Below are 9,156 nucleotides of genomic sequence, written 5' to 3'. Positions count from 1 at the left end.
AAATCTTGTTCCACTGGCAGATTTTTTTCTACTTATTTCAAGTGAGAATTTACTTGAAACAGGTGAAAATTGTCAAATAACAAGTTATTTTTCTGGTAATGAATCTTGTTTTCAGTGTAATGAGATTTTTTGACTAATAATGAGACATTTTAACTAGAAATAAGAAAAATATTCTTGGTAAGATTTTGAGTTTTTGCAGTGTGAAGAAAACTTCCAGTGGAAGTGGAAGTGCGATTATGTGGCGCATCAACGCCTCCATCTGGCGACCTCCTGCAGTACCGCGGACCGGCAAGCAGGGGGCAGCAGCACCTCGCAGCTGATCCAGCAGAAACCTCCAAATCATCGAAAAGGGGTAAAATAACAGTTCAATCATACAAGGAAAGATTTATGAGGAGGAAATGAAACTAAAGATGCATCGTCTAACTTTAATCCTTTTATCTCAATAGTGAAAAGATTGAGTTTTTTTGCAGCGGATGATGTCAGAATCTTTACCCGACAATAACTGAAGCAAATTAGAGTTAAAGATCAATATTCCTTTTATAAAACCTCTACTAATATTACTTATTTTCTGAAAGGGATCTTATATGGACCCGAAACAGCAATACAAAAAAAGAAAGAAGAAAATAATAATAATAATAATAATAATAATAATAATAATAATAATAATAATAATAATAATAATAATAATAAAAAACTTTATTTATATAGCACCTTTCTTAACAAAGTTACCAAGTGCTTCCCAAGAACAATAAAATACATCAAGATAAAAATACAGTGCATAAGAACATAAGACAGCAATAACCAAGTCTAAAATTAACAACAATATTTACACCACAATAAAAGATTTTCTAAAAAGGAAAGATTTAAAAGCAGTGGGGGATTTAGCTGAACGGATCTCAGCAGGTAAAGAGTTCCAGAGTTTGGGGACCCGGACTGCAAAAGCTCCATCACCTTTTGTCACAAGCCGGGCCCTGGGAATGATCTGAGGAAGGCCCTGGCAGGTAGGGGGTTAAAAGTTCTTTAAAATAACTAGGGACTTGGTTATTTAGGACCTTAAAAGTCTTAAAAGTCAAAAGTTTAAAATCAATGCGATATTGAACAGAAAGCCAGTGAAGGGACGACAGAATGGGAGTGATATGTTCAAATTTTCTTGAGGTAGTGATCAGACGAGCAGCTGCGTTTTTTACCAACTGAATGTGATGGAGTGATGCTTGAGAAATAACGGCGTGAAGGGCGTTACAAAAGACTTATATAATTATTAAATAATTAAATAATTATATCAATATAGAGATGTGGCAAGTGCAATGAAATTTCCATGAACATTCAAACATGCAATGTTTGAAACGGACTTATCTTTCTGCAGGTATGAAACTAAACGCAAAACAGAAAACCAGATGCAGATGCAGATGCAGATGCAGTCGAAAGGAAACCACCCGTAGAATTCATGAGAAATGCACCATTTCCATTTCCCTCTCGTCTCAGTGTGGTTTTGTTGCTCACTTTTTGGTTTTGATGTTTCACTTTGATACATCTACATCCAGTACTCGAGTTGTAAAAAACAATCAGGGGGGATGGTGGATTTTATCATATGGGGACAGATAATTGTGCTGATTACAAATAATATAATATATTACAAATAATAGCAGTGACCAAAACACCTGCAGAAATACTGCAGGAATGACATAGCAGCAGTTAAATGCAGCCTTCTGTAAGCTTTAAATATCCACTGGGCTTACATCAAATACATCAAAACACAACAATAAAAAACACTTTTCTGAACTTATCAATATGACTCTGTCCTTCACAGGATAAGTAAAATGGATCACTGCAAAAACTCACAATCTTAACAAGAATATTTGTCTTATTTCTAGTTAAAATGTCTCATTTTAGTAAAAGAATCTCATTACACTTAAAACAAGACTCATCACTGGAAAAAACAACAATTTTCACCTGTTTCAAGTAGATTTTCACTTGAAATAAGTAGGAAAATCTGCCAGTGGAACAAGATTTTTTTGCTTGTAATAAGAAGATAAATCTTGTCCCACTGGCAGATTTTTCTACTTATTTCAAGTGAAAATTTACTTGAAACAGGTGAAAATGGTCAAATAAGTTATTTTTCTGGTGTTATTTTTCTGGTGATGACTCTAAATGTTGAAATAGCAGTAAAACCACATTCATTGATGAAATGACATAAGGGATGGAAAGGGGGGATGGCAGTTTTACAGGGGGGATGATTTGGACCGTTTTTATTTCAGGGAGGATGCCATCCCCCTCATCCCCCCTCATCCCCCCTCAACTCCAGTACTGTCTACATCTCATAGTATTCGAACTGAGTCAAATAATGTCCATTTTGTCTCTGATGTTTGTTTTAGTACCTCACTTTTTGTCCCCAATTGTCTAGTCCACACGTCTAGTGTCCTTGGAGGGGTTGAGGTGCATAAAGGCACTTTCAAAACTTGCATCTATTGCAACCGTAACTTCCTTTTTGACAGGTGCTTCACTGAATCAGTTCTTTATTTGAAAACTTACATCTACCTGCATGTCGCCACAAACATGTAAAATAGACGGATATGGAGCACAAAGGAGGTTTTACTTATGGAACATTTGGTTATTTTTAGGGACGTTTTTTCCAGCTCTTGATCTCTCGTCTGCACAAACCTGCCAAGCCGGAATTGAGCGGCGTTGGACGGCGTTGGACGGCTGTCCCAGTCGTGTCTCGTGCTGTTTGTGCCACCGGGGGAAAAAGAGGTTTCAGATCCGCTTTTCGGGAAAGTTCCCCATCCAGTCGTTTTGCAATCATGTGCAGCTTGATGAAACTCGCTCTAAAATGTGTTTGCATAACTTCTTCATGGAAGACATGACTAAAAGGAAGTAATGATGGAGGATAAAGATGAGCGTTACAAGAGTAGTGTCTTTAAAAGTGTCTTAACTCTTTCGAGTTCTTGTCCACCCTGGTGAATCGAGATAAAAATATTCAAAGACTTTCAGTCGTAATCAAGCCTAACGACTCATTTAAGCGCTTTAGATGTCAGAGCCGGCGAGAGCAGGGCGGGTGATGATTCAGACAGATGTCAAGGTCACAAACGGTGAGACGGATGCACCAACGCGTCGGATATGTGAGTCAGAGAAGGATGCGGCCTCGGCCTCATCCTGCAGGGCCGCACGAAACAGGAAGCTGCTCAGGACGAGGTGAGAGGCTGCAGATGTAGAAAGATAGCCGGCTTCAGGTTTGAGACTGGCAGAAAGTATCATCAATAACAGGCCTGAGAAAGCACCGGGGGAAGAAGAGTTTAGCAAACCTTGGTATAGATCAGGGGTCGGCAACCCAAAATTTTGAAAGAGCAATATTGGACCAAAAACACACAAAAAAAATATAAAATGAAAAAAATGAAAAGTCTTGTATAAGCCTTAGAATGAAGGCAAATTGCGAAAGGCTTTGAAATGTCGAGAAAAAAGTCGAAATGTCGAGAAAAAAGTCAAAATGTTGAGAAAAAAGTTGAAATGTTGAGAAAAAAGTTGAAATGTCGAGATTAATGTTGAAGTACAATCTCGAGAAAAAAGTCGAAATGTTGAGAAAAAAGTCGAAATATCGAGATTAATGTTGAAGTACAATCTCGAGAAAAAAGTCGAAATATTGAGATTAATGTTGAATTACAATGTCGAGAAAAAAGCTGAAATGTTTTAAAAAAAAGTCAAAATTTCGAGAAAGAAAGAAAAAAAGAGAAAAAAAAGAAAAAAAGGTCAAACATTTTTGAAAAAGCTCCAGGAGCCACTAGGGCGGCGCTAAAGAGCCGCATGCGGCTCTGGAGCCGCGGGTTCCAGACCCCTGATCTAGAGGGAATAAGCATGACGTCACAAATGCGACTTCACAGCGGGTTTCGCCCACTGAGTGTGAGAAAGACTGAGTGTCAGAAAGACTGAGTGTCAGAAAGACTGAGTGTCAGAAAGACTGAGTGGCAGCGTAAACTTTCAGTTTTAGCAACTGGAAAACATCTAAAATGGGAAAGAGCTGTTGTGCGATCGACTGTACTCATAGATTTAGCAAGAAATCGGAGTTATTGTTTTACAGACTGCTGAAAAATAAACTTAAGAGAGACAAATTAATCGCTGCAATTTACAGAAACAACTGGATTCCAGACACCGAAACGTGGATTTGCGGTTCCCATTTTGTATCAGGTAATGTTGGATTTTTGGGTAGCTAACGTTAAACGGTCAAATGATAAAGTTCGGTGTCCTCATCACTTTAAAGGGGACATATTATGAAAAACACGTTTTTTCTTGTTTTAACATATATAAAGTGGTCTCCCCTCACCCTGCCAACACTGGGGAGACAAAATACCATGAATTTCTGCAAGGTCTGTGACCCCCGCCGGACAGAGTCCCCCAGTGTCAAGTGATTTTTTTTTGAGCAGATTAAAATCTGCTCCTAGGGTGACGTCACCCTAGATGCAGAGTTTCGGCCTCCGCTGCTGAAACCACGCCCACTACCAGCTCTCTCCGCTGCTGGAGCGGTGCTTCCTTCAGCCAGTCGGACGCGGCGCCGCGGCGGAGCGGATCCGGGCTAAATCATCCAGGTTCCCGGGTGGTTTGGGAGCTGGGTCCTCGGGGGTCCGTCCCAGGTCGGATCAGCTTCACCCTCCGAGATTTTCAGCGAAATCTGTCGGTTTGATCCCCGGTAGCGGGCGATGCGCCCCGGAGCCATGCGCCGGGCGCCCGCCGTGGGGTTTGCGGGGCCAGCGCGCAGTGACTAAAGGCTGATTTATGGTTCCGCGTTACACCAACGCAGAGCCTACGGCGTAGGGTACGAGTCGATTTAACGCAGAACCGTAAATCAGGCTCCGATCCGTTTACAGGGTGTAACTGAATGAGAGCGTCCGACTATCGAGCTGCTTTAGATTGTTTTTAAGACATTCAAGGCCTGTTTAAAATATACATTAAATGCCATAATATGTCCCCTTTAATTTCTACAACAAATCCTGCCTTGAAGTACGACCAAGCGTCAAGACTTTTGTAAGCCTTCAAGCTTTGCTTTGTGTATTTCCCCGGCGTAGAAATTAAGTACATATAAATATCAGGAAACTGGATTTGTGGCCAAATATTAATGTCCATGGATCACTGGTTCTTGGTAACTGTACCAAATATTAATGTCCATGGACCACTGGTTCTTGGTAACTGTACCAAATATTAATGTCCATGGACCACTGGTTCTTGGTAACTGTACCAAATATTAATGTCCATGGACCACTGGTTCTTGGTGACTGTACCAAATATTAATGTCCATGGACCACTGGTTCTTGGTAACTGTACCAAATATTAATGTCCATGGACCACTGGTTCTTGGTGACTGTACCAAATATTAATGTCCATGGACCACTGGTTCTTGGTAACTGTACCAAATATTAATGTCCATGGACCACTGGTTCTTGGGGTAACTGTACCAAATATTAACGTCCAGGGACCACTGGTTCTTGGGGTAACTGTACCAAATATTAATGTCCATGGACCACTGGTTCTTGGTAACTGTACCAAATATTAATGTCCATGGACCACTGGTTCTTGGGGTAACTGTACCAAATATTAACGTCCATGGACCACTGGTTCTTGGGGTAACTGTACCAAATATTAATGTCCATGGACCACTGGTTCTTGGTAACTGTACGGGTCACTGTCAAGTCCAACTGACGCTAATTTAAGCTGATAATCAGCTGTTATTCCGTCTTCTCCACTAGTTGCAGCTGTTTTTGCTGATGTTTTGCCACTCAGTGCCAGTAAGGGGTCGTGGTCCAGTGGGAAAGTGACGTCAATGCATTCCCTCTATTATCACACCTTGACTATTGCTCCGCTATCTGATCAAGTGCAGCGAAAAAAGATGTAAACAAACTTCAGATAGTGCAGAACAGATCAGCTCCTTGCACTCGGGTGTTCTATGAGAAAGCCTGTTGACCAAATGCATAGTGATCTTGCCTGGATGAAAGTAGAGGACAGGTAAACACGTAACTTACTAACACTATTCAGGAATATAACTGTGTCTAAGCAACCAAATTGCCTGTACTCAAAAAATAACCATTTCCCAAGACAGACATGAGCACAGGACAAGACAAGTTAGCAGGGGTCATGTTTCCATTCCTTTACCAAAATCAGATGCAATGAAAAGAACTTCTATGTCCAGGTTCATCTCACAGTGGAACAGGATTATGCCATTACTAAAGCAACAAGCAGACAGTTTTAAAAGGAACTAAAAAGGTTCCTCTTGAGCACAGACATAAACAATGTTTAACATGTTTAATATACAGGACTGTCTCAGAAAATTAGAATATTGTGATAAAGTCCTTTATTTTCTGTAATGCAAAAATGTCATACATTCTGGATTCATTACAAATCAACTGAAATATTGCAAGCCTTTTATTATTTTAATATTGCTGATCATGGCTTACAGCTTAAGAAAACTCAAATATCCCATCTCAAAAAATTTGAATATTCTGGGAATCTTAATCTTAAACTGTAAGCCATGATCAGCAATATTAAAATATTAAAATGCTTGCAATATTTCAGTTGATTTGTAATGAATCCAGAATGTAAGACATTTTTGTTTTTTTTAATTGCATTATAGAAAATAAAGGACTTTATCACAATATTCTAATTTTCTGAGACAGTCCTGTAAACTTGCTGGCATGGTTGTGCTTGAACCACTTCTGAATATCTGCTGGAAGCATGAGTGACGGACACTGGCTGATTTATGGTTCCGCGTTGCACCAACGCAGAGCTTACGGCGTGGGATACGCGGGGACGCGAACGTACGGTGCGCGTCGCCGCGTTCCCTACGCCGTAGGCTACGCCGTCGATTTAACGCGGAACCATAAATCAGGCTTAACAAGCGCGCATTTGTCAGTTTTCTTTTCGTCTTTTCAACTGAGCATGCAAACACATAAACTGAGGGTGCAATGCATGCTTATGCACCCTCGTAGAACCGGGCCTGCTGGAAACAGCTCCGCTCACTTACTCAGACAAGGGAAAATTGCACGCAGCTGCAAAACTTTATGGGGGTGTTTGCGCCGGCATATCATTAGAGCAAAATCTTTTGTGAATAGGACCTTAAAGCGGGGCAAATTGCGGGCGCAAATGCGGCGCAATTCACAGCGCTATTTGCGGGCGCAATCTATTCTTTGTGAATTTGGCCCTTACTTTTAAAAGGTCAAAAAAGTTGCTTATAACCTACAAGCGTTGCCCTCTCCAGGCTTTAGGGGGTTAGTTAAGTTAATTTATACTAAACTATTCACCTTTTAATAAAAAGATGCATAATTTGACATTTTCAACAAAAATCCTAAAGGGAAAGGACAAATAAGTTCAGAAGTCCCCTGTAACCTACAAGACTGGACCTGCTAAGATAAAAACTGGAAAAGGTTCCTAGAAAAGCAAAATAAATGTTTGGTTTTGGCTGTTTTTGCAACAAAAATTACTCTCCCCCTGCTGCCTCCTTCATGTAGCTTAACACTCGCTCCCTCAAAACAAAGCATTATTGATCCATGACATCATAACTGACCAAAAACTGGATTTTGTGTGCATGACAGAGACTTGGCAAAATCAGCAGGACTTTTTGACTCTGAATCAAGTTTTCCCCCCCGGATACACTTACGTCCAGAAACCCCGCTCTGCTGGCCGGGCCGGGGGTCTGGCTGTCATCCACCGTGCTGATATCCGGGTTAAGGAAACTCCTGCACCCAAGACCACTTCTTTGGAGTGTATTACATTTACACTGACTGGCTCTGCACAACAACAGTGTGTCCTCATCTCCCGCCACCACCTTCGTTGCTGAGCTGACAGAACTACTGACCTCTGTCTGCTCCAAGGCTTCATCCACCTTCATCCACCTTCATCCACCTTCATCCACCTTCATCCACCTCCTGCTGGGTGACTTCAACATCCATGTGGACTAGTGATGCGCCGAAAATAAAATTTGTGGCCGAAACCGAAAATAATAATAAACACTTGGCCGAATAATACCGAACAATGGTTCTTCGCAGTTTTTCATTTATTTTGCCAATTGCTGCAAGTTTTTGGAGTTCTTTGGTGCTAAGGTGGACTCGACTCCACTCGCCTCGTCCTTGTTTGTTTTTAAACACCCAGATGAGAAGTAGGAGGTTGGAGAAGCTGCTGTGACGTATTTGATTGTGTATCTAAACGAAGAAGACAACAACACTAAAGATGTAGAACCTGGAGGAGATGATAAATGTGCTGCTGGGTCTTTGGCTTGTGTTCGATATCAAGTTAAAAAATGAGAGTGAGAGAAGCTTCAAGCTGCAACGTGTTTTTTGCTTGTTTGTCTCTGCGCTGCTGAAAAGTCAGCTGGAGCTGCCAGCAGCTATGAAGTGACAGAGCTCCTGGTAGATCTGGCCGTTCCTTATCGCCCGTCTAGATCCCTTTTTAATTCTCTCCTCAGCCACCAGGTTTATGAACATCTGACCCTCAGAGTTGGATCACCAAACAAACTTTTGCGCTGCCATTGCTGCTGGAATAAAATGAAGAAGCCGCAAGCTGCTCTTATGCTGACTTCCGCTTCCTGATTCAAACGTGTGACGGCCCCCCGACCAATCGGTGGCCTGTAGTGCGATGACGTCAGATCCAGGGCCGACTCAGCCGCTTAGAAGCTCGGCAGAATAGATACAGAAAAAGTACACTGCAAAAAAGAAAAGCTTGAGAAAACGTAAAATTTCATGGTAACGTGATGCAAGAGATTTTTGAGTTTTCTCAACTTTTGCCTACTGTTGTTGACTTAACTAAGATTTACAAGTTCTGCCAAGAGTTCTGCCAACTTAGATTTTCTTGTTCACCTAATTAGGATAATCCTCAAATGCTAACAAAGAAATTCTGGTTTCAATACTATGTATTTCTACCTTCACCAAACTCAAATATTCTAGTTGAATAAACGTACAATTATTCCTTCTATGCCATGTATTTCTACCTTCACCAAACTCAGATATTTTTGTTGAATAAACGTACAATTATTCGTTCTATGCCATGTATTTCTACCTTCATCAAACTCAGATATTATTGTTTAATAATTATACAATTCTTACTTCAGTGAGTTGAAAATGTACCTACATAAACCAAGGAAAATGTATGTTGCCGTTATTGTATTTGAAAAATGCTCAATCTAAA

The sequence above is a fragment of the Cololabis saira genome, chromosome 23 (genome assembly GCF_033807715.1).
Source record: "Cololabis saira isolate AMF1-May2022 chromosome 23, fColSai1.1, whole genome shotgun sequence".
NCBI classification, from domain to species: Eukaryota; Metazoa; Chordata; class Actinopteri; order Beloniformes; family Belonidae; genus Cololabis; species Cololabis saira.
The sequence above is the reverse complement of the archived record's forward strand: the minus strand, read 5'-3'. Positions refer to the sequence as shown.